The sequence below is a fragment of the Vulpes vulpes genome, chromosome 13, assembly GCF_048418805.1.
Source record: "Vulpes vulpes isolate BD-2025 chromosome 13, VulVul3, whole genome shotgun sequence".
In the NCBI taxonomy this organism is placed as follows: Eukaryota; Metazoa; Chordata; class Mammalia; order Carnivora; family Canidae; genus Vulpes; species Vulpes vulpes.
Genome location: NC_132792.1, coordinates 126,558,324 through 126,585,657, shown reverse-complemented (window position 1 = coordinate 126,585,657; position 27,334 = coordinate 126,558,324). Strand labels below are relative to the sequence as shown.

Here is a 27,334-nt window from a genome sequence, read left to right as displayed (position 1 = left end):
GTATCAATGAGATGACTGAACCCAAAATACCATGATTCTATTAAAATTTCTTCCTATTTTGCCATTATGATGATCATAATACTTTAAAGCTCAAAAAGTTTAGACAAAAGTGGGACATCCTGTCACACACACACACACACACACACACACTTCATCCACACTTGGAATTTCTTTGGTAGATTGAATAAGAGTGCAATAAAAAAAACCCAAAAAACAAAAAAACAACAAACAAACAAACAAAAAAAAAAACAGAGAAATCAAGACCTTCCAATTTTATTTTCCAAAAGCACACTCAAGGACAACCTGGGCAAAGTTAAAGATTAACTCAGTCCCTCATTTAGTTAATCTTCTTATTGTGGAAAAAAAATTTCTGCCACTTCCTTTGGAGAGTGAGCAGGGCATTTGTTAATCAAAATCTGCTTTGTGTGTTCCTCCCACGTAAGTCCATTGCTGTAGGCTAACTTGATTTGAATGACAAGAGTCTGTCCAGGTTCTGAATGAACCCAGCATATTGGAACACACCTGGGAGAAAAAAGAAATAGCAATATTGAGTGTCTATTTGGAATCAGACTGGCCTGGGAAAAGTGTAGATAGTTTATTACTATGTCAATTTCAAACCCCTCTTTCATTTGACACTTGAATCTTTATTCCCAGGGCTTCTTAGGTCTTCTACAATTTTCATGCAAAATATGATTCAGCAGGATTCATTGCATACTTGCTAGGTACAGGCAGTACGATAGGCCCTGAGGAAAGAGAGAAATCAGGAATAGAAAGTTGAATAAGACATAGTTCCTGCCTAAAGGAACTTAAAATCTACTGGGAGAGGAAGTAATGGCTAATACTGTCAGTTAGATTATTGAGTTATTTTATTGATTTAACATACTTTAACTAAGACGGGTGAGGAAAGAACTATTGAAGAGAAAATTTCCTAAGGAAGGAATGACATCAAAATGCTAAGGATCATCGTGGTAAGGCACTGAGATTCAAAGTGATTCATTGTCTTTTGCTGTTTCTACACTTTCTTGAACAAGATTATAATTTTTCATCATGAATGAAAATACATATACATTCAAAAATTCTTCTAGAGTATTTTCTTGCTCCCTAAAAACATAGCTGTCATGCCTTTAGTATAAGAATGTGCTGTGAGTCAAGCAAAGGTAAGAAAAGGAGATAGACAAACTACAGAGAACAAACTGATGGTTACCAGATGGGAGTTAGGTAGGGATATGGGGGAAATAGGGGTTGGGGATTACAGAGTACATTTATCATGATGAAAAGAAAGGTAAAGAAAAATAAAATAAAATGATTAAAAAATGCGCTTTCTGGGACAAGGAAATATGAAGTTAAAATCAACATCAATACAAATAGAATTTATAAAAATGGTGGCCTTCATATGGTTTTGTAGGTATACATAGTGCATACCAACATGCATATCTAGATGCATGCAAAATACACATACTCACTTCACATACACACATGTATGCATATACATACATAGATGTACTTGCATATGTTCATGGCCAACTCCAGAATGTTCATGAGCTAACGATGGGTGTTTTGGTTTCTGTTCCTTGGCTCTTGTATTATTCTCATGATTGGAAAGACAGAAGGTGATGGATTCTCACCCTCTACTTTTAATCCCGGCAGCTGTGGTGGACAGTAAAAGAACACTTGACCAGTGAGCCTTAGCTCTGAGTTTAGATCCTGACTCTTACTCATTACTTCTTCATCACTGGGAATATAGATGTTTCTCAGCCCCTGCTTGATTATTCTCCGTGAGATGAAGGGGTCAGTCAGATTCTTGCTGATACCAGTAGGTTACTGATTAATAACTCAAGTGAGGGGGATTCCTGGGTGGCTCAGTGGTTGAGCATCTGCCTTCAGCCCAGGGCAGGATCCTGGAGTCCCAGGATCGAGTCCCAGGATCGAGTCCCACATCGGGCTCCCTGCATGGGGCCTGCTTCTCTCTCTGCCTATGTCTCTGCCTCTCTCTCTGTGTGTCTCTCATGAATAAATAAATGAAATCTTTAAAAAAAATTAAAAAAAAATAACTCAAGTGAGGGAAGGAAAGAAAACATTAACAAGAAGCACGTTGACCTCTCTTGACATTAGAGACAGTCTTTGGAAATCTAGTTTATCCCTTTTGCAAGCCTGTTGTACATGAGGATTCTGAGACCCAGATATTTGAACTCTACACACTGTGCTTGTTCACCAATTCCTGACTCTCCATTACCCATTAACATCCTCCACCTGCTTTGTGGGGGGTACATATCTATGGCACAGTTACACCAAAAATTGGCTAGAGACAAATAATAACTGCTAAAAAGGTCTCTCATGGGCAAATTTCTTACTTCCATGATTTTATTTGATACTCATGAGAACCCTCCCAGTTAGCTATTATTCTCTTGATTTTACAGAGGTGGAAACAAGGTTCAGAGAACCAAGTATCACACTCAAGGAGGGCTGGTTCATGAGTAAAAGAATCAGTGTATCAATCTGACACTGCTGCATTCTAGAAGAACCAAGGCCGACTGACCACACAGACAAAAAATGATGCCAGAATTGGCAGGTTTTATGGCTCAGGGAGGATTCTGTGGTAGTTTGATTTGATTTTCCCTCTTCCCAAGACTTGACTTGAAGGCCAGGAGGCAAATCTATAGCTGTAGCAGCTTTGGCCGTGCTTCTCAGTATAAAGAGGGGAAGGAAGGAAGCTGAGAGGAAGGGGATGCCTCCCCCTTCCTCTTGCAAAATTGTAGCCTTTGGATAACTAGAACAAAAATTCAAGTTATTGGATATAGACCTTTGCATAAAGTGAAGAAAGTCCACTTTGAGAGGTATATTCCACCATATACTTAAATTCTTTTCTCTGCTCCAGGGCCTCCAAATACAAGTCTCCTGACTTCCATACACCCTGGTCCTTTCTTCCACTTGCGTGAGAACCTACTGAGATCAAGGTTGCTGTGAATGTCAAAATAAAACCTTAACTGATATAAAATGACTTTGAAAATTTAAGAATAGAGGAGAACATAGGAGAATGGGATTTGAGGATTTTTTTTTAAAAAGAGATAAGTACCTAACATGGGCTTATGAAGTGTTGGGTCCTGTCACCTGCCCTCTCTCAGTGTTAAGGGAGGACTGCTGTAAGTGTAGAGGCAAAGGCTGCCTCAAGCTCCATAGGGAAGTTCAGTGTGGGGGAGCCACAGGGACTCTGCACTGAATGTTGTCCCCCTACCTCCACACTTAGGGGGTGAGTGGGGTTGGGTCAGCAGAGGCTGTATCTCCAGTTACTGATCATCCTTAGATAATGGGCTGGGCTTCTCTGCCTAATCCTTTAGTTGGTACTCATGCCATGGGCAATAGATCCCCCAAAAGCACAAGGGCTACCTACTCCAGATGACTGCATTATCATTTAGGTCATACTGTACTGACATCAGGGTCTATCTTCCTGCTAATCAGATCATTTAGGTACTCGAGCTGACTCAGGGCCTGCAGAAAAGAACATTTCTGGAATATGACGCATTGGAGATAGACATAGGGGACTGAGAATGAAAACCACATCCCAGAGCTATAAAAATGACAGATTGTTTACCTTATATGGAGTATCTCTAGGTTTATTTCCCTTAAAATGAATTTGTTAGCCTATAAATTAAAATGACCAATGGAGGCAATTTTTTTTTCTTCTCTTATCTTTCTACCCCTTCTTGGATGTATTGGTAGAAATAATGAGATTAGCCAGGTCCTGAATGTCATAGTCAAAAATTTACAACCTTGTCCGCCACTTTGATCATTTCCTTTATCCCACAGCTGAAGAGAACCTAGGCCTCATTATCTTACCAGTGGACAACAAGGAGACATAAATAAACTTCATTTCCCTTCTCATCAATTCTCAATATTGGTAAATGCAGGTTTCTCTCCAAACCAAGGAGTTAATAGTCAATAAATATAGTTTGTAGAAATAATCATAGTGAAAGACTATAAAAACATTAACCTTTGAAGTTTAATTTTTAGTATGAATAAAACTATTTATCTTGACTCAAAATATCATATTTGGGCTATAATTTTTCTTTAACTTGCAAATGCATCAGATATACATATTTAAAGACTAAAAAATAAAGCAGACACCTATATAACCACTGTCTGTGTTACCAAACAGAGCACTGCCCCCTAGTATTCAGCAACCAGACTGAGAATCTTCCTTCTCCAGCCCCCAAGGCAGCCATGACTCTGACTTCTGTGATCATTTCCCCGCTTTCCCTTGTCCTTTTATGGCCTACCTATGTACTCTTAGACATACATTGAGTTTTTCTGATTTGTGAATTTATCTATTTCTTCCTTCAATATGTGCTCATGTGTCTTGCTATATAGTCTCTTCATTTGTACTCCATAATACCCATTGTACAAGTGTGTCACAGTTTCTTTACTCAATCCTCTGTACTAGACCTTTGCTTCTTTTTCCTTTTGCATTTGCAGAATATGGCAAAAGAAAACACAGAAAGATAAACCAGAAAGTAATGAGATTATTTACCCAGGGGTGCAGGTGAAAAAAGCAGACTTTACTTACTACATATTTTTCAACATAGTCTTTGCCTTTGACCTATATTAATATGTTATATATTCAAGAAATAAAAATGATTTTTAAAAATGCTAAAATTTCATGTCAGCAGAAACAGATGAACCAGCCATTTCAAATTTTAATACTTAGAAGAAAAGATTAATACAAATAACTTGTAAACCAGTATTCTGACTGTATGTTTACTGATGGTATATATATATTTTTAAAGATTTTATTTATTTATTCATGAGAGACAGAATGAGAGAGAGAGAGAGGCAGAGACACAGGCAGAGAGAGAAGCAGGCTCCATGCAGGGAGACCGACGCAGACCTGATCCCGGGTCTACCAGGATTACGCCCTGGGCCGAAGGCGGCGCTAAACCGTTGAGCCACCGGGGCTGCCCTGATGGTATATTCTAAGGACAAAAAGAGCTACAATAGAATACTCACTGGTGTTTTGAGTGACATTGCATTGAATTTACCCACTTAAGGAGATGTCTTTAAAATATGTCTTCCTATATAAAACCATGACATTTTAATTTATTTATGACTTCCAATAAAGTGTTATAATTTTATCTTTATGTGAGGCAGTTGTGGGTTTTTTTTTTTTTTTAACCTTTATTTATCCATCAGAAAGAGAGAGAGACAGAGAAAGGGAGGGAGAGAGTGAGTATGGGGGGGGGGGGAGGTAGGCAGAGAGAGAGGGAGAGAGAATCTTAAACAGACTCCAAGCTAAGCAAGGAGCCCAGTGTGGAGTGTGGGGTTCAATCTCACTATCCTGAGATCATGACCTGAGCGGAAACGAAGAGTTGGTCACTTAACCAACTGAGTCACCCAGGCCTCCATGGCACATGTATTATGAGAATTATAGTGGCTAATTTTTGTCTTTTATGTTACATAAATAGTATCTTTTCATTTGCTATTTATTACTACTATATAGAAATGTAATGATTTTTGTTTGCCAAATTTTCTTAACTATAAAACTTATTTGGATATTTTTTGGGATTTTTTGATGATAATCATATTTCTGATTTTTATGCCTTTTTTTTCCTTCATCAACTGTGTATGTATTAGAACTTACAGTATAGAGTACAATGCTGGTAAGTGATAGTGCACACTCTAGTGTGGTCCTTGATTTAAATGGAAATGCTATCAATACTACACCATTAAACATAATGCCTTCTGTGTTCTTATTTTATCTACCCTTTATCACATTAAAGAATTTCCTTCTTGTTCATAATTTTACAGAGTATTTTTAACTCATAAGAAGATGTTGAATAATCTCTAGCAATCTTTCTGCATTTATTGTGACTCTTTTTTCCCCTTTATTTAGATAATGTGGTAATTTAGGTAAATTAATGAATTATTATTAACAAACTTTACATTATTCCAAATCAAATATCATTACATTATGTATTTTATACGTTGCTGGATTTGGTATGCTAATTTATTATGATTTTTTTCATATGATCTGTAATTTATCTTTTCCATGTTTGTTCAGATTTGGTTTTGGTATTGAAATTAGTCCAGCCTTATTAAATGAGTTGGGGAATGATTTCCTCTTTTTCTGGATTGTTCTCTGGAAGACTTTTTGCAAGATTAGAATTATCATCTTTTTATCATGGACCTCATTGGTAAAGTCATATAGTGATTGTTATTTTGGGGAGGTGAGTAATTTTTGACTACTAATTCAGTTTCTTTAAAGATTATAGAATTTATAAGGTTTCTTCTCCTTTTTGTGTCAGTTTTATATTTTTCTAAGATCTATCCATTTCTCTTAAATGTACTGGCATACAATTGTTCATAGTATCCTCTTCCATCTTTTTATTGTCTGCAATTTCTATATCACCTTTCACTCCTAATACAGTTAATTTGTGGATCCTCTTATTATTTTTTTTAAGGATTTTTATTTGTTTATTTGAGAGGGAGAGAGAGAAAGAGAGAGAGAGCATGTGAGAGCATGAGGGAGGGGCAGAAGAAGGAGAAGCAGGGAGCTCGATACAGGGCTCAATCCCAGGATACTGAGATCATAACCTGAGCTGAAGGCAGACACTTAACCAAATGAGCCATACAGGCCCCCTGGATCCTCTCTTATTCTTGACTAGAGTCAAGACTAGACTAGAGTCTAGTTAGTCTCTAGTCAGAGACTAGAGTCACTGATCTTGCTGTAGTTGTTTCAAAGAATCAACTTTTAACTTTGTTTTATTCACTAATTTTAATTTTATTTTCTATTTTATTATTTTCTGCATTTATTTTCTTTTTACAATTTATTTTGATTTATTTTGCTATTTTTCCCTCTTTGAGTCAAATGTTTATCTCATTACTTTTTATCTTTCCTTCCTTTGTGTTGTAAGCACTTAAGGCCATGGATTTTTTTAATACTGCTTTACCTGCAGCCTACACACATTGAGAATAGTATTTTCATTATTGTTCATATTTTAAAAAATATTTTATTTATTCATTTCTATAAATAGACAGAGAGAGAAGGGAGGGGTAGATGGGGAGGGAGAGGGACAAGCAGACTCTAAGCTCAGCATGGAGCCCAAAGCTGGCTCAATCCCATGATCTTGAGATCATGACCCCAACAAATATCAAGAGTTCAGCACTTAACAGATTGGGCCACCTAGGCACTGCATTATCATTCACTTTTATTTTTTTTTAAAGATTTTTATTTATTTATTTATTCATGAGAGACACAGAGAGAGAGAGAGAGAGAGAGAGAGAGGCAGAGATACAGGCAGAGGGAGAAGCAGGCTCCATGCAGGGATACTGACATGGGACTCGATCCCGGGTCTCCAGGATCAGGGCCCGGGCTGAAGGCAGTGCTAAACTGCTGAGCCACCTGGGCTGCCCTATTGTTCACTTTTAAATATGGTTTGATTTGCATTAATTTGTTCTTTTGTTGAAAGGTAATTATAGATATACTCTTTAATTATCAAAATATGGGAATTTAATTTTTGCAATTTATTTCTGATTCGAGTTCATTTTAATGAGATATTGGGAAAGATTTACATCAGGCTTTTGAAATTTGTTGAGATGTTAATCTTGAGGTCCAATATATGGCTATTATTTGTAAATACTCTATGTATTACACAGTACAGTATCTTTATAGGTATGTTAGCTCTATTTTCTTAATGTGCTGTTTGAATATTCCATGTTTAATGATTTTTTGATCTGCTTGTTTTATCAAAAATCCACCATAATGGATCCTCCTATAATTTTGTTCACATCTCACTGATCTCCCTGTAGTTTTGTTCGTATTTCACTGATCTTCCTGTAGTTTTGTTCACATTTCACTGCATACATTTTCAATATTATTAGTAAATTAAATTTAAACCTACTAATTAAACTTATTGCTTTATCTTGATGATCATAAAGATGATATAATCTTTTTTTGCTCCAGGCTTTTCGGCTTAAGTTTATATTTATCTTTTATGAATATGGTAAGACCTAGGGTTACAGATGTGGTCTTTGATCTTAAAAAATTCATATATAGGGGATCCCTGGTGGCTCAGTGGTTTAACACCTGCCTTCGGCTCAGGGTGTGATCCTGGAGTCCCAGGATCGAGTCCCAGGATCGAGTCCCACATCAGCATGGAGCCTGCTTCTCCTTCTGCCTGTGTCTTTGCCTCTTTCTCTCTCTGTGTGTCTCTCATGAATAAATAAGTAAAATCTTTTTTTAAAAAATCACATATAGGTATAAGATTCTAAATATTAGAGCAGGTCTTACTCTAGGTTCTTTGTACTAAATAGTGAAATCCTCAGAGATTGTAAAGAATTGAACAAAAAATAGCATTCAAGTATTGGGGTATTTATATAATCATCTTTCCCCCCTTACATTTATGCCTTAAGCTCACAGGGAAACCTCAAGGACTATTCTTCTCATTGTCTTATGTATACAGAGACATGTAGCAAATTTTTATTTTTTTATGTATGTATTTATTTGTTATCTGCCAAATAGCCTCTCTTTAAGAACTGTTTCTGCCCACATTCAAGTGGCAACTGCAATATTTATTGCTTTTCTTCACAATGACCCTGACAAATGGAAGAATTGTTTAGACCATTTGTGAACATTTGACAAAGGCATGATCTATCAGGGTCTTTCATCTGGAACTGAAAGAAATAAACCAATTTAAATGGAGTGTCTGGATGGTAAGATATACAATTAGGGATCTGATACAAACTGTCTTCTTCATGTGTCTCAGAGAATTAGAAGAAACCAGAATATGAGGAAAAGAAATAAGAAAGGCATGCACAAAACAGAGGGGAGAGAGAGATGAAGAGAGTGCTGTTTTATTCTCTGCTTTTAGCAGTTCCTGAGGTTTAGTCATTTTCATTTTTTTTAGATCCTTCAAAAAATGTTTTTTCTGAGGAAGTGAAAGGATTTATTCTGAAAACTATGATACATTAATGAAAGACATAGAAGAGGCAAATAAATGGAAAGATATACCATGCTCATGGATTAGAAGAATTAAGGTTGTTAGAATGTTGTTATTACCCAAAGAAATATACAGATTCAATGCAGTCCTTATCAAAATTCCAGTGGCAGTTTTTACAGAAACAGAACAAGCAATACAAAAATTTATGTGGATCCACAGAAGACTCCAAATAGTCAAAGCAATCTTGAGAAAGAAGAATGAAGCTGGAAGCATCATGCTCCCGCATTTCAAGCTGTATCACACAGCTATAGTAATCAAAACAGAATGATATTGCCATAAAACAGACATATAGATCAATGGGACAGAATAGAAAGCCCATAAATAAACCCATGCATGTGTGGGCTATTTATGACAAAGGAGCCAAGAAGAAACAACAAGGAAAGGGCAGTCTTTTTAATAAATGGTGCTAGAAAAACTGGACACACATACACACACACACACAAGAATGAAATTGGACCACTACCTTACACCATACACAAAAATTAACTCAAAGTAGGGTAAAGACTTGAATGTAAGACCTGAAATCATAGTTTTTAGAAGAAAACACAGGGAGTGAATCATTGGCATTGGTCTTGGTGATGATTTTTGGGATTGACACCATTAGCAAAGGCAATAAAAGCAAAAATAAACAAGTAAATTAAAAAACTCTGCACAGGGGATCTCTGGATGGTTCAGCAGTTTGGCGCCTGCCTTCCACCCAAGGCATGATCCTGGAGTCCGGGGATCTCGTTCCATGTCGGGCTTCTTGCATGGAGCCTGCTTGTCCCTCTGCCTGTGTCTCTGCCTCTCTCTCTCTCTCTCTCTCCCTCTGTCTCTCATGAATAAATGAATAAAATCTTAAAAAAAAAAAAAAAAAACCTCTGCACAGCAAAGGAAAGAACAAGATGAAAAGGCAACCTACTGAATGGGAGAAAATATTTGCAAATCATATATCTGATAAGGGTTTAATATCCAAAATATATGGATTCATACAACTCAACAGCAAAAGCAAAAACAAAAAACCCCCAACAATTCAACTAAATAATTGGGCAAAGAATCTTAAAAGACATTTTTACGAAGACCCAAATGGCCAATGAGTACACAAAAAAGAGCCCAACATTACTAATCATCAGAAAAACGTGAATCAAAATCACAGTGAAGTATTACCTCACATTTACTAGAATGGCTATTGTCAAAAAGAACAAGAATAACAAGTGTTGGCAAGGATGTGGCAGAAAGGAAATTCTTGTGCATTATTGGTGGGAATGCAAATTAGTGCATTCACTATGGAAAACAGTATGTAAGTTCCTTTAAAAAATAAAAAATAGAAATACCATATATTCTAGCAATTCTGTTTTGGGGTATTTATCTGAAGAAAATAAAACATTAACTCGAAGAGATATATGTCTGATATGTTTATTGCAGCATTACTTACAATGGCCAAAATATGGAAACAACTGAAGTGTCTACCAATGGATGACTGGCTAAAGAAAATGTCACAAATACACGCACACACACACACACTCATACGCTGGGATATTTTTCAGCCATATACATGAATTAAATTTTGCCATTTGTGACCACAAAAGATAGACATTGAGGGCATTATGCTATGTGAAATAAGTCAGACTGAGAAATACCATATATCACTTATATATAGAATCTAAACAACAACCACACCAACAAAACCCACTACAAACCAAAACCAAAAACCCAAACACAAGCCCATAGATATGGAGAACAGATTGGTGCTTGCCAGAGGTAGGGTGTGGCAGATGAGTGGCCTGAATGAAGGTGGTCAAAAGATACAAACTTCCAGTTGTAAAATAAATGAATCCTGAGGATATACGTACAGCATGGTGACTATAGTTAATAATACCATATTACATATTTGAAAAGTTGCTAAGAGAGTAGATCTTTTTTTTTTTTTTTTTTTTATGATAGTCACACAGAGAGAGAGGCGCAGAGACACAGGCAGAGGGAGAAGTAGGCTCCACACACCGGGAGCCCGACGTGGGATTCGATCCCGGATCTGCAGGATCGCACCCTGGGCCAAAGGCAGGCGCCAAACCGTTGCGCCACCCAGGGATCCCTAAGAGAGTAGATCTTAAAAGTTCTCATCAGAGGAAAAAAATTGTACCTATGCATGTTAACTAGACTTATTGTGATGATTATTTTGCAATGTATGCAAATACTGAATCATTATATTGTATACCTGAAGCTAATATGTTCCATGTCAATTATATTGCAATAAAAAGCCATTTTCTTCTCCTTACATTATGCTTCTGTTACTTGCAACATGTGGCACTTTTTCTTAATGTTGTACTTCATCAAATATTTTAGCTCTCTACCTTCTGGACATACGATAGTATTGAGCATCTTGTCTACACTGCCCCCCTGTACTCCCTTGCTTTTTAAGTTGAGTGGGACCCTGTGACTAGTTCTGGATAATGAATTGTGTGCTGTGGTTACAGGTGTCACTTCCAGGACAGAGCATCTTATTCTGAGACAGAGTTCAAGGCCATCCCGAGGTCTATTGCAGAGGTTAGCTAGCTTTGTTATAAGCCACTGTGCTTTTGAGGTAGTTTGCTAGCGTAGCATAAATTAATTTATTCTGATTGATATTCAACCAAAATAGCTGTAAGCAATAAAGCCAGCTAACCTCTGGCATAAACATCACTCTGAGACTTTTTATAGCCCTATTTGAGGGCATAAGATCTGACCTATGTATTAGAGTAACAGTTTGTGTTTCTGTCTACGATTATGAGAAACTCACCTTTACAACAATTCTTGGCTTCATATTGTATCAATAAAATCATATCTTTTAATAAAAGCATTTACTTTTAAACATGATCATTCTTTTAAGATTTTAATTTGGCTCCACTTTGTCACAAACAGACAATGAAGTCTGAAAGAAGAGACTGAATTGAAGAGCCTAGCTAGGAAGTCTCTGTATCCAAGAAAGAGAAGCATTGGATTTGGTAGTGTGATGTAATAAAAAATAGATATTTGCTTTTCAGTCTTGGTTCCTAGGGTTTTTCCCTTGTTCTTGGCACAGGACTCCTAATTTAAATCTCTGGAGTGATAAAACTGCTTTTCGTATGCTAATGAGATGACTAGTGTCTGTGGATTCTTACATAGCTCAGGATTGTGTTGGTCACAAGAGCAAGACATAATTAGAGGGTTTGGACTTCAGCTCCATTCCCAACCTCCAGGGAGTAGAGTGGGGCTGGAGAATGAGTTAATCACTAATGACCAATGGTTTAATCCATCTTTGCCTATGTAATGGAACATCTATAAAAAACCGAGAGCTTCAGGGTTACTGAATGCATCCCCATGCCAAGAGGATGGAACACCCGGGGAGGGCATGGAAACTTTTTGCCTCTTCTTCCTCACTATACATTGGCTTATCCATCTCTTCCATTCATCTGTTACTGAGTTATTGCCTTTACAATAAACCACTAATCATAAGTAAATTGCTTTCCTGAGTTCTGTGAGCCATTCTAACAAATTGTTGAAGCTGAAAGGGTAGGTTATGGGAACCTTTGACTTTGTGGCCAAATCAGACAGAACTATGGGTGGTCTGGCACACATAACTTATAATTAGCATCTGAAGTGAGAGCAGTCTTTGGGACTGAGTGCTTACACCTGTGAAGTTGATGCTAACTCAAGGTAGTGTCATAGTTGAACTGACCTGTAGGATGCCTAGTTGATGTCTAGAGAGCTAGAAAAGTGGTTGAGGGTATAGAAAAACCCCACACATTTGGTGTTAGAAGTGTAAAAGCAGCAATAATTGTAGAAGTGTAAGCAGAAGGCTATACCAATTTCCATACATCCTGGCTCCTGGGTCTGAATTTCCAAAACATATTTCAAGTGAAATTCTTCCCTTGCTTGTCAGGATAGAAGTTGCCCACAGGCCCATTTTTTTCCTTTGGTAGCAAAAAATCACATACATTCTATTATTTGGGATAATGAGTCAAAGCTTTGGAATCTTAAACCCACAAAACCCATAGAGTCTTAGAGAGAAATCCATATCAATCCTAGAGATGGATATAATACCAAGAGTTATCTAAGCTGAGAAAAGAGAAAACAAAAGCTTAGGGTAGAGAGGACAATGGCTTGAACTAGGGTGATGCCAGTGAAGTTAGTGTTTCAATCCTGGGTATAATTTCAAGGTAGATAGACAGGATTTGCTAATTGATTGTATGGAAATTATTAGAGAAATAAAAGAGTTAAAACAAATCCAAGGATTTTGACCTAAGCCACTGAAAGAGTAGCAGTGGCATATCTAAGGTCATATAGCTAACCAACAACACAATCAGAAATAAGACCAAGTCTCCTACTGCCAGCTTAGTGGCCTTGCTGCTTCACTCTGTAGAAAGTAGAAAGGGAGCTAATATCGGAGATTTTTATTGTACATATTTCATGAGATTTCATAAGATTTATTTATCTTCATAGTATTTTATAGAACAAAGGAATAGTTTCATTTTATTTTAATTTCTGATATGTGTTCCTAGCTACAAATTACTTGAAGGGACATTTTTACAGTAGAATTTGCAGAGATACCAGAACAGTGTGTGGCTATTATTCTATTGGCAATATAGCATCTGTTGAGAAGGTTTTGTGCTACTCCTGAAGCCTTTGTGGTTTGAGCAGAGGCATGAAAGACTAAGGGGCCAAGCAAGCAGAGCTCTAATGGTAGATTAGAGGGGCACAAAAGTTAGGGGCAAGGTGGCAGAGAGGCCAGAGGGCATATCTACCTAGCCAGGTTTGGTTTGGGTCATGTCTCTGCCTCAGATCTTAATCATCAGCTGCTTGGGAAGTTAAATCAATCAGAACAATATGGGGAAATGTTTCCCTCAAATGATGCCATTGCATCCCAAAGTTTTATAGCACTTAGAGTGAATAAACAAGAGACTGAGTCACAGAATACAATACCAACAGTGAAAAGACCTGAGTGGGACCCCAGCCCATGCATTCATATATTAAGTAAACATTTATTGAGCTCTTGTTCTATGCCAGCATGTTCTAGACACTTTTGATACAGTGGTGAACAGAGCAGACAAAATTCTTGCCATAATTGAGCATACTTCCCAGGAGGGAAAGACAATAAACAAAGGATTAAGACTATCCTGTGTCACAGAGAGATCAGGGCTAGGAGAATAGCAAAGCAGGAAGGGGAAAGGCAGAGTGAGTGGGGATTGCAGAAGTATGATTATGTATATAGATTAGTCAGGAAAGGCTGATCTAGTGAAATGGTATTTAATCAAAGACTTGAAGGAGTTTTCAGTTCTTTATGGGAGGAGCTTGGAAGTCACACTCTGTCCTAACAAGTAAAAAGCTAAGTAGACTGAAAAATCAACAACTCTTCTTGGATCCTTAAGAGAAAAAGGATACAGGGCAAATCACTGTGCCCCAGATCGCAGAGACAGGTGAATACGGAGTCATGGCTTCCTAGGGCACAGACACTGAGTGGAGCTGCTTCAGGAACCAGTGCCTGAACTGTAATTGACCAATTGCTGGAAGCAAATCTGAGAGTCAAAAACTTCAGGGGTCTTAGTCATAGGGAGGCCCCTAAAGTATTGTAAGATTTTCCTGCAGGAGCTAGGTTCCCACAGGAAATATCAGAAAAATTTCCTCTTGCTTTTGAGGAAAAAGAACCACTGTGAAGTATGCCAGAGCACTCTGTTCTTTTTAACAGATCCTGCCCTCGGGGCAAATTAATTAACTGTATTCTAACCTGCTGGGATGTTATCAGAGCCTACCTGATGTGGAGAAGGGAAATGCTTAACTCCAGGCCTACTTTGGCCATTTTGTCCCACCTACATGGGGAAAAAAGAAAAAGGATAAACACTTGTGAAATTCACAATCCAGGCAAAGGCTCACTAAACGACTAAGATCTAATCATAGGACTATAGATTACTTCCCTTCTCACAGGTCATCACCATATTCCTAAAGTCTACTTACAACAGCTCTTTCTACCCAGTGCCTCATGTTCAGCTATCAAGAAAAAATTACAAGACATACTACAAGGCAAACAACACAATTTGAAAAGACAGAGCAAGCATCTGAATCAGAATGGCAGGGATGTTAAAATTCTTAGACCAGTAATTAAAACAGATTAATATGTTAAAAGCTCTAATGAATAAACTAGGTATCATACCCACCCACCTCCTGCAAATAAAATATGGTAATAATGATGTATTAGTGCAGGTTCATCAATTGTAACCAATGCACCACACTGGTGAGGGAGGTTGATAACAGGGGGAGGCTGGGGGCAGGGGCATATGGGATATCTCTATGCTTTCTTCTTAATTTTGCTATGTACCTAAAATTGTTTTTAAAAATTTGAGTCTTTTTTTTAAAGTAATGATAGAAAAAAAAAGACAGAAACTTGGGATAAACATGAGGCTTTCTGGGCAGGAAATGTTTTAGAGAAGAATGAACACGAGCAAGACATGAAACAAGAAAATGCTTCCTATGTGTAAATAATAACACGAAGGCCAACGTGGCTAGAACAGAATGTGCAAACAAAAGAATATAGCAGAAGGGCTCAGGGAACTAGCAGGGAACGATATCAAATAAGGTCTCTTAAGGCCACTGAAAGTATTTGACCTCTGGTTTGAGTGATAAAGGAAGCCATTAGAAAGTTCTCTACAAAGAAGTTGGGTGCTGTGATGAGGGTTAAACAGAGTTTTTTCACTGTTCTATTGAGAATACTATGAAGCAGAAGCTGAGAGGTGGCAGTTGGGTCTCACAGTAGGGAAATTGGTTAGGAAGCTATTGCAATTATCAGGGAAGAGAGGATAATGATTTGAACTAGGTGATACCAATGAAGTTGGTGTGTGAATTCTGGGTATAATTTGAAGGCAAATATGCAGGATTTGCCTATGGATTGTATGTCAGTTACTAGGGAAAGACAAGAGTCGAAATAAATTAAAGACTTTGATCTAAGCAACTTTTGGGGAGAGAATGCAGAAAAATGGATTTTGGAGGAATAACTAGGAGTTTTATTTTGAAGACACTGTTTGTGAGATAAATTATATAGCAGAGAGTAATATTATTTGGATTGTTAGATACAGAAATCTGAAGTTCAGGAACAATTCTGGGCTCTAAATACAAACCAAGGAGCCATCAACATAAAAGTGCCATTTACAACCATGAGGCTGGATAATATCACTAAGGGGGTGAACACAAATAGAACAGAGAGGTGTGATTTTGGGGCACTCCACTAATTAGAAGCAGGGAAGATTGGGAGAAATGTGCACACACACAAAAAGTAATCACAGAGATAAGAGGAGAATCAACAGTCATGTTTCAGGAGCCAAGTGAAGTATTTAAAGAATTATGTGATCAACAGTGTCACAAGGTCAAACAAATAAAATAATATGTGAATTAAGAATTGACCACTGGGTTTTGCAAGATGGTGGTCATTGTTGACCTTGACAAAAGATGCTTCAGCTGAGTATTCAGAATAAAAGAAAGCATAATTGGAATGTGTTCAAGAAAGACAAGAAACATAACAGAGGTTTCAGTTCCATCCAATGCAGAAGACATGAAAGATCTTTGTTCCCTGACATCAAGAAAAACCTGAGAAAAATAAGAATCCTATTTTCCTATAGGTCAAGCAAAAAACTAGTGAGACAAGAAAGCCCTGAGGACTTGACTTCCCAAGAGAAACAGGTATTCAAAGAAGGCTAGAGAACCATGGCAGCCTCTGTACTTGTTCTGGGCAAACAGGAGGGCATGTCTACTGTAAGGGGAGAAACTTATCAGAGGGAAGAAGTCAGTCAGGCCTTAAACTACAGAGTAGGCTGGTGGGGCAAACTGGCATCTGTAAGTGTGATAAAAGTGCAAAGTAAAACAAAATAAACTTACAACAAAATATGTAGAATATAAGAAATAGTTAAAGGGATTATAAGGCAAAGGAGGGGAACTGAGTGGGAAAAATTAGAGAGGGAGATAAACCATGAGAGACTTCTAACTCTGAGAAACAAACAAAGGGTTGCAGAAGGGGAAGTAGGTGAGGGGATGGGATAGCTGGGTGTCAAGCACTGAGGAGGGCACTTGATGGCTTGAGGGAATGAGCACTGGATGTTATACTATATGTTGGCAAATTGAATTAAAAAAAAACTTACAACAAAATAGTTGCTTAGCCTGACAACCCCTGGCCTCATCCCTGCCTCCTGAATCTTGGGGAGAAGTGGTGGAAATGGTCCTGCAGAGCAGCAAGGAGTCACATCGCATAGGGCATTTTCCTGTTGATTTATCTACAGGATAATTGTAGAATTATCTACAGATATTATCTTCTGCTGGGGTTGAATCCAAAGGTGGGCAAAAACTATCTGAAACTGTTGTCCAGTCCTCTCCCAGGTCAAAAATTGACAGTACTAAAAACGTACTGGTTGCATGTGGGAGGTTGGAGATTCAGCTAACACAGATGCCTTCCATCTATCTAAACCTGGGACACCTACAGCCTAAAGCAACTCTAGGAGAAATCTGAGTGACCGCTCCCTCAATTTAACTGCTAGATGAAAGAAAGGGCTTGCATGCTCTTGAAAACAAACAAAATTAAGACAAAGAGCTGAGTGATAAAGTTAAGCCTCACCACATCAACAGAATATTAAATGTGGATGAAGGAAATAACCAATTAAAAGGCAGTATATCAGAATGGATTTACTAAAAGTAAGAACAACCATATACTATTTACAGAAAATGTAAAAATAAAAGAATGTGAAAGACATACCTGTATCTCTAGGTGTATGGAAGCTGATGTGATAATATTAATACCAGGCAGGCGACATTACCAGAAGCAAAGAAAGATTTCATAATGATAAAAGGTCAATTTATCAGGATGATAACACAATTCTAAATGTTTATGTCACTAAGAACAGAGCTTCAGACACAAGAAGCAAAGATGGCATAACTGAAAATAGACAAAGCCACAGTTACAGTTGGAAACTTTAACATTCATCTCTCAAAGAAAGGGAAGTGGGAAGCAGGGGGGCAAAACGTGGCAAAAACACCAAGGACACAGCAGGTTTGAACACTATCATCGATAAAGGTAACTCAATTGACATTTATATAATACACCAAACTGCAGGATACATATTATTTTCAAGTGCACATGGATCATTCACCAGTAGCAATCATATTCTGGATCATAAAAGTGATTCTTAATAAATTTCAAGTGACTGAAATCTTTCAAAGTATCTTCTTTTTTTAAAAATTTATTTATTTATTTATTGAGAGAGAGAGTAAGAAAGAGAGAGCACAGGAGCTGGGAGAGGGGAAGAGAGAGAGGGAAAGAAAGAACTCCCCACTGAACACAAAGCACTATGCAGAGCTTAATCCCAGGACCCTGAGATCATGACCTCAACCGAAACCAAGAGTCAGCCACCAAGGTGTCCCATTTCAAAGTATGTTATTGAACTAAAAAAAAATTAAATTAAAAACAATAACAAAAAGATATGGAAAGTCTCTAAATACTTGGGAAATAAGAACACACTTCTAAACTATTTATGAGACAGAGAAGAAATAAGAGAACTTAGAAGCTATAAGTAAGTGATAATAAAAACCAAACATTAAATTTTGTGAGTTTAAGCTAAAGCAGTCTTTAGAAAATTATAGCCATAAATGTTTACATTGGGAAAGGAAAAAGATTCAAATTCTGTGATCTAAAACTTTCATGCTAAGAAGCTAAAAAGAAATGTTTCACTCAATGTAAGTACAAGGGAAGAACTAATAACAAGTAGAAATCAGTGAAACAGAAAATATACAAGAAACAAAGGAAAATCAACAAGACTGCACTTTGTTCCGTTGAAAAAATTAACACAATTGAGAAATCTCTGACAGGACTGATCAAGACACAGTAGAAAACATGCATATCAGGATTAACTACCAATGTAGGACTGAAAAAGGATATATCACTGCAGACCATGTGAGCATTGCTCCCACTCTAATAAGGAAAAGCTGGACAAACTACTATGTGATCTTAATTTTCATCGAGCCCTCCAGAGCTATGAACTCAGGGAAGTAAAGTAGTCTGAAATAGAAGAAAAGAATATTGTCCCTTGTCTTCTTGAAAACAAAAAGTGAGCCAGCTTGGCATCTGTGTAGGAGGAGAAAGAGCCAGTGGACACCATACAAGTGAACAAGAAGATTTGTAGTGAAGGACTAAGGTCAAGTCTGGGCTAGCACAACACCATAGAATTCTTGGGAGACACCGACACAAGAAAAGTCTGCATCATGTACAGACTCCTCTCCATGGACCCCTCTTGATGCTCCTGAGAAAACTTGAAGCAGGATGGGATACTATCAAAACAATCCTTCAAGTGGTGAACTTTGTTGGATGATTTACACTGATTTCAAGATTTACAGTGATGTTTCCCTAATCAAGACAATGTGCCATTGACATTGGAATTGACACCCAGATCAATGGAATAAAATAAAGGGTCCCAAGACTGACTTTTGGCAAAGGAATAAAAGCAATCCTATGGAGATATAAAAATCTTCTTAATAAATTGTACTGGAGGGGATCCCTGGGTGGCACAGCGGTTTGGCGCCTGCCTTTGGCCCAGGGTGTGATTCTGGAGACCCGGGATCGAATCCCACGTCGGGCTCCCGGTGCATGGAGCCTGCTTCTCCCTCTGCCTGTGTCTCTGCCTCTCTCTCTCTCTCTCTCTCTCTCTCTCTCTCTGTGTGTGTGTGACTATCATAAATAAAGAAAAATTAAAAAAAATAAATTGTACTGGAATGATTGGATATTTATATGGGGTGGGGGACGTAAAAAGACCCTACCTCATATTTTACACACCTATTCCCCACACAAAGAATCTAAGATGAATTATAGACCTAAATATAAAAATTAAAACTAAAACTATATAGCTTCTTAAAAAAAGCAGGAGATGATATTCAGAGCACATGGGAAGGCAGATATTTCTTAGACAAAAGATAAAAATCATTAACCATAAAGGAATAATTTTGATGAACTACTCTTTATTAAAATTAAAAAACTTTTGCTCATCAAAAGCTATCACTAAGCAAATACTGAAACCACAGCTTGAGAAAATATAATTTCAATAATTATATCAGACAAAAGACTCATATCTATGTTTTTAAAAACTCTTATTTGGTATAATTTTAATATGGTCCCCACAGTTCTCACCCCTGGTGTACATGCAGACCATAATCCTCTCCCTTTGTGTGTAGGCAGCCTCTGTGAACACGATGGATGCTACTGCTGTAATTAGGTTATGGTATATGGCAAACGTAAAAGATTTTGCAGATGTAATTACAACCAATAATCAGTCAACTTTTTAAAAGATTTATTTATTTATTTTGAGAGAGACAGAGAGAGTGTGAAAGATAGCATGTGTGCAAGTGGTGGGAGGGGCAGAGAGAGAATCTCTAGCAGACTCCCTGCTGAGCATGGAGCCGGAGGTGGGGCTAGATCCCAGGACCCTGAGATAATGATCTGAGCTGAAACCAAAAAGTCAGATGCTCAACCAACTGAACCACCCAGGTGCTTCCAATAATCAGTTGACTTTAATCTACAGGGAGAATATCCTATGTGGTGAACTTTTCAAAAATGACTCAAAACAGGAGAGACCTTGGCTTTGAAGAAACAAGCTGTCACGTGACTGACCTGTAGACAGAGAAGCCTCAGTTCTGCAACCACAAAGAACTGAATCCTGCCAACAGTCTGACTGAACCTGGAAGAGGACACCATGCTCTAGATGAGAAAGCAGCTCCGGCATCACCTCAACTGCAGCCTTGTGAGACACTGGCAAGAGACCCAGCCAAGCCATGCCCAGGCTCTGGATGCACAGAAACTGTGAAATAATAGCTGTATGCTCTTCAAGTCACTCACTTAAAAAGTAACAAATAATGATAATAATTTGTGAAATAAGTAATTTATGGTAATTTATAATGCAGCACTGGAAAATTAATATAATTCAATAATAAGACAAACTCAATTTTTTTAAAGAATCAGCAAGATTTAACAGATACTTCACAAAAGGAGACATACAAATGGCCCAGGCACAGAAAAAATGCCTAATATCATTAGGAGTCAGGGAAACACAGATTAAAATGATAATTATTTGTCATTATGCACCTATACAACACTGAATCTTATTTTTTTAAATGTAGATTAATTGGTAATGTATGCACTTCTGGTGGGCGTATAAAATTTTGCAATCACTTTGGATAATGGTTTGACAGTGTCTGATAGAATCAAATGTGTTCCTATTCTGTGATCAGGTAATTCCACTACTAGATGTATGTATCCAAGATAAATGAAAACATATGTCCACAAAAAGATGTGTATGCAAATTTTCACAAAAGTTTTATTCACAACAGTAAAAACCTGGAAATAAATTCAAATATTCATCAGTAGGGGCATGGATAAAAATAATTGTGAAATAATAGTCAACAATAAGAAAGTTACATTTTACTGATGCATGCAACAGTGAGGGTGAATCTCAGACACACTGGATTGAGTGAAGAAGCCAGACACCAAAGAGTTCACATTTCATTTCTTACAATGAAATCTGATAATAGATGGAAGGAATCTATGGTAAAAGAAAGTAGAATTGTAATCGTAGATGTGCTGAGCCAGGAGCCTGATGTAGGGCTTGATCTTACAACCCTGAGACCATGACCTGAGTCAAAATCAAGAGTCAGACTCTCAACTGACTGAGCCAACCAGCACCCCTAATACTTTCACTTTTAAAAAATATTTAAGAAAACTGTGAAAGGAAGAATAGGTAATAAGAAATCAGAGTCAGTGAGTATCAACAATTGTTGAGGTCTTGAGGAGAAACTGAGAAAGGAAGTGATGAAGTACCTGGAGCATGATGTGGAGCCCAGTGAGGAATTTTTTAAAGTTTACATACAGAGTAGCATATTTATATGCTATACTCTACTACAGAGGGAAAAAAATTGGTAAAACAGGATAGAAAGGGGTCTTCTTTGGGAAAATGTCTATCAAGTCCTTTGCCAAATTTTTATCAATTTTTTTTCTGAGTTGTAGCAGTTCCTTTCATATTTTGGATATTACCCTTTTGCAAGATATATAGTTTGCAAATATTTTCCCCTCTTCTATAGATTGATTTTTCATTTTGTTGATTGTTTCCTTTACTGTGTACAACCTTTGTGTCTATTGATGGATAAATGTATAGACAATATGTAATATATATAATGTATATACACAAATATATATATATATTATACATCATGCTCTATTTTTTAGCCATAAAAGTGAAGAAAATCCTGCCATCTGTAATAACCTAGATGAATCTGGAGGATATTCTGTTTAAGTGATATAAGGCAGACTTGGAAAGACATATACTGTAGGATCTCACAGCAATTTTTTAAAAATCAAACTTCTAGAACCACAGAGTGTAACATTGGTTGCCAGGACCTAAAGATGGGGGAAATAGGGAGATATGTTGATCAAAGGGTACAATCTTTGAGCTCTAGGATGAATAAATTCCAAGGATCTAATATAGGTGTGGTGCCTCTAGTTAATAATACTATAGATCTCAAATGTCTGGCCACACATACACAAATGATTACTGTGTGAGGTGGTGGATATGCTAATAAACTTGACTGTGATCATCATTTCATAATGTATACATACATTAAATCATCATTTTGTACATCTTAAAAATTGAAAACAGGGGCACCTGAGTGGCTTAGTCAGTTAAGCATCTGACTCTTGATTTTGGCTTAGGTCATGATCTCAGGGTCGTGAGAGCAAGCCCCTGTGTCAGGCTCTGCACTCACCTGGGAGTCTACTTGAGAATCTCTCTCTTCCTCTGTGTGCTCATGCTCTCTCTCAAATAAATCAATAAATCTTTTTAAAAAATTATGTTACATAGAGTGGACATAGGAGGACTTTGGTTAAGGGAACTAATATTTGGGCAAAGCAAAGACTGGTAGCTCCCAAGACCTCTTTTCCTTCATATTCAGTTCCTCATAGTAAATTGTAGAAAAGCAACTTACTATGAGATGAAATCTCAACAGTGGTAGGGAAAATATTCATACAAATTTATAATATCCCATCCTCAGAGACTCTTCTTCATCTGCAGCCATACACATCCAGAGATCCACCTCCACTGATGTTTCTGCAAGTCCTGTCTGAGAACTCATGCATTAAAATTCACCTTTCTGAGGAGGAATTAAATTCTGAATATTACCTGTGTTATAAATATCTTTCAACAATTTTTATTTATAAGAAGTAGCTATTTAAATATCCATCTAAAAATAATTCTTTCCTGAGTAAAGAAGAGAAAAGAAAAGCAAAATTTCTCAACATATGGATATAGGAAGGTGAACTTATATTAAGGACGAGTTGAAGAAAGCACAGGTAGATGGGGGGGATATATTGTTAATAACTCAGCTACTAAACCAGGTTCCTTTTGGCCTTAGCATTGCTCTATCCCAGGGATCTGCAGACATTTTCTGAAAAGTGCCAAATGGTAAATATTTCAGGCATTGTGAGACACATATAACACATATAACCTACAAAACTTTGTAGCATGAAAGAGCCATCAACATGCGAAATGGATGAGAAAGGGAGGGTTCCAACCAAACATGATTTGCAAAATAGGTGGCAGGCCTGGTACATGCTTCTTGGATAGACATCAAGGTTAAAGATTTTTTCTGCAATGTGAATCCTAGAATATCAATGATGAAGGGGAAGGAAATTAGCACTTTCTCAGAGCCAACAGTGTACCTGGAATTTTCATATCCATAATCTCCCTAAACTTGCACAAACATTCTAAAAAGGGGGCTCATGACCTCCAATATTCACCCATGAGGAAATCCCCAAACCACTTCTCCAAAGGTACCTCAATGTTAGTGGCAGTGGCTAATATCTGAGATGATTTCCAAAGCCTCAGTCCTTTCCAGCATTCTAAAATGGGGAATCATCATACGTGATTTTTAAAAGTAAGAATTCATAAAAGCTAAAAATGACTACAAAACAACAAAGGAGATAAAGAATGAGCATAGCTCAAGTCCCTGGGAACAAGGGTGTTTTGTAACGAAGCTGGCCTAGAGAAAAAAAAATCATATGGATCAGATTAGTTTGTTAACTGGATAATGTTCCCACTCAGGAGCACTGAACAAAACTGCTTTCCAGCAGAACCTTTACTGATTTGTGCAAATGGAAGGAAAGGAGGGATACCTCTGGACTAAGTCAAGAAGCCCAGGGAGGGGGCTCAGTGTTTCTACTTCCCTAATAGATACCTCTGCCCACTTGGGAGCAATATTTCCTTATGTTCAGGGGCCCAGGACTTTCCTCCCACTTTTCATTTCCCCTGTGAAAAGAAGCCAAGGTTTGGTACCAGCTGATTTTTCTTCATTCTTTCAGTGGCCACCAGTTCCCTTTCATGGTCTTCCTCTATGGAGACAACCATATTAAGGCCCACTCTCTTACTCATTGGCCCAAGATAAGAATTACATGATATCAAGGGTGCCTGGGTGGCTCAGTCGGTTGAGTATTGGACTCTTGATCTCAACTTAAGTCTTGATCTCAAGGCTGTGAGTTCAAGCCCTGTGTTTTATACTTTTTTTTTTTTAAGAAAGAATTATGTGGTATCAGTTTGTCAGGAACATTGATCCATTTCCAAAGTCACTTTAAGATCCGCATAACACCTCAGCTGGCATCATCATTTTAAGTTATATTTGTCAAATTGTAGATTTCAATAATCTCCTACTAAGTATGTGTTGTCCTTCACCTAGAAACATGGGATATCCATGGATAAGTAGGATTGGAGGGAACAGGTAGGTCCTTAAATTCACAACGCCAGTTTCTTTCAGCCCTTAAAGGCGGTGAGTGGGAGAGGCAAGACAGTATTGAGAAGGAATAAAGGTGGATTACAAACAAATAACCTATGACCAGCTTCTGGGGGGTGGGGGCGGAATATGGTGCTGGGCAATGTGACAGAAGCAGCCAGAGCTCTGGGAGCTGCAATCATGGGGCAGACAACATCAGCATCTTTCACAGCTTGAAACCCATATCCAATTCAGCTTAGGTCACCAGAGGCCCCCTTCCTCCAAGAACTACCTCCCATACATATGAGGGGCTGGACTGACCCAAATGTCCCTTCCAGGTTTAACATCTCTGGTCCCACCTAAGGAGAGGATGCCCTACCACCGTAGATGTTCTTCTGCCCCGGGACTCCCCCTGGGAAGTGTTTCTTCCAGGAGATATTTCAGGGTATTGGCAGGGTGTTGCAGAGAAGACTGCACTTCCTTTATTGTCTGTCCCTTAACTTTTCCTAATCCTCCAACACAAGGCTGTCCTGGCTGGAACTTTCTTTCAAGTTTGGAGGTCTCAGCTAGGAAGTGGGGAAGGTTACCAAACGGGCACAGCATAAGACAGGGACAACTTTAATTCCAGATATTACACATCTGGAAATTTCCTCAGTTATTCTCTTCCCCTCTGGGACTGTCTCTCTGACGAGCTTTCTCCCTGTCTCTGATCTGCTTCCATGCTGCTGACCCCTCTTTCTCCTTGATTTTTCTCTTATGCTTGACTCTGAAAGTGCTTACTGGATTTATTAGAGCCAGTCCTAGTGGTCCTGAAGCTGTTTGTAAGAATCTGGAGGCAGGCATCCATAAACTGAGCCCAGACAGGTAAGCCTTAAACCAATTCCTGTCGACTGAGCAAAGGCCAAAGTTTCAATTAAACTGTCAGTTATCGCATACGATTTCCATTGGGTAATACAAAGAATAGTAATGGTTAATGGAGAATTACTCTGACTTAAAGCCACCCGCTTCTAATGAAAATTGAAGCCCCAAGTTCAGATATTATTTATGATGGGGAACTCTCACACATAAACAGAAGGTCTAGCAAGTTAAAAGATCTATAACAGAGGGTGGGAGCAGTGCAATGACCTTTAAAATAATTGGTTTTACCACACTGTGGTTCCAACCAAAGGTGAATATATTCATAGACTTCATGGCAATAAGCAATTTGTCAAAGATTAAAGTTCACCACTTAGAATGACTAATATTAGGATCTGCTCAGAGGAAGAAAATCATTCTCTGGTTCTTCATTTCATTTGTACTTCCAAGCAAATATGCAACATGTGGAAGTGTAACTAGAATTTGGCAATAATGAGATTCAGTTTTGCAATGTTCAGTGTAGATCACTTTGATTTCTATATCTAAGAAAAATCAACCACTTTTTGTTTCAAATGGAATTAGGTTTCCTGGACCTTGGTTACCAGATTCAAACATTTGGTAACCATGTGCCCTACTCTACCAACATTATGGCATCTGAGGGCCAAACTCAGATTTCCATCTAGGAGTGATACCATTAATGAGCAAGAAGGTATAAGGATATTAAAGGCTCCAGGGTGGAGATATATATAAAGTTTTCCCAAGATTTATGGCACTCACTACATTCTGTACTACCAAGGATTGCTTGTATATAAATCTGGTGAAGAAATTTCCATCTTTGTTGACAAATACATCCCTGGAGGAATGGCCCCCAGGAAAGCAATACTCTACTTCTCCATGACTCTGGGTAGTGCCCATCAATTGTGCTGCCAGTCCTGGCACTTGGGGCCCCAGAAATAATTAATTCCACTGAGAGAGTACATAGAATAAATAAAGGCTAAAATTAATCAAAATGTGACCAGAGCTTTAATCAGGCAGCATAGGACTTGACAAGAGGGATGTAAATATTATTGTAAGTCACATCAAATCTGTTAGCAAATGAAATCCAAATCCAGAGAAACTGATTCCTGTCAGAGAAGGAGGAAGCTTGGGGAGGCCCCTGAGGCTGATAAAACTCAGAAGGGTCAGTCTATTCTCACCTCTGCCAAGAGCTTCCGTGAGGGGGTAAAAAATCAAATCTTTAAACGTGTAGGAATAGTTTTTATTCTTAAATATGTATAACGTTATAATCTTTCAAGCTTACTTTTAGAGAGATTTATCATGGTGGGGGGGGGGGGAGGGTCCCAGTCAATCACACTTCAGAGAAATCCTAGACATTACAAAATTCCATAACAATAGCTGTTGTGAGGGCAGGATCTACAGTGTCTCCTTTGCCCTCACACTCAGGAGGCCTTTGGTGCCTGATAGTGAAATAAATTAATGGGTTCTGAGACTTAATCAGCAAAAGCTCCTCGAGCGTGGAACATTTTGTTAGATTCTATAGATAAGCTATCACTTCATTAGAATTACATACCACTGAAGCTTGGGAATTAAATCTCCTAGTTACAATAAGGATAAACAGAGCTAAAAAATTCGGGTGCACCGAGGCACCGCAGCCTTAACAAGCAGATCTCCTCGAGGCTCACCTTGAGAGTTTTGCTCCTGGTTTCCCGCCGGTCCCCCAGCTC

General features: G+C 38.0%; 1 long non-coding RNA gene across 1 annotated transcript; it reads right to left on the bottom strand.

Annotated features, from left to right (window-relative positions):
- Positions 1 to 574: 574 nt before the first annotated feature.
- On the bottom strand, positions 575 to 27,334 carry LOC140595079 (uncharacterized). Its single transcript, XR_011996467.1, has 3 exons — positions 27,293 to 27,334; positions 14,735 to 14,791; positions 575 to 743 (listed from the first exon to the last, which is right to left on the bottom strand). It is a non-coding gene; the product is annotated as an uncharacterized lncRNA (long non-coding RNA).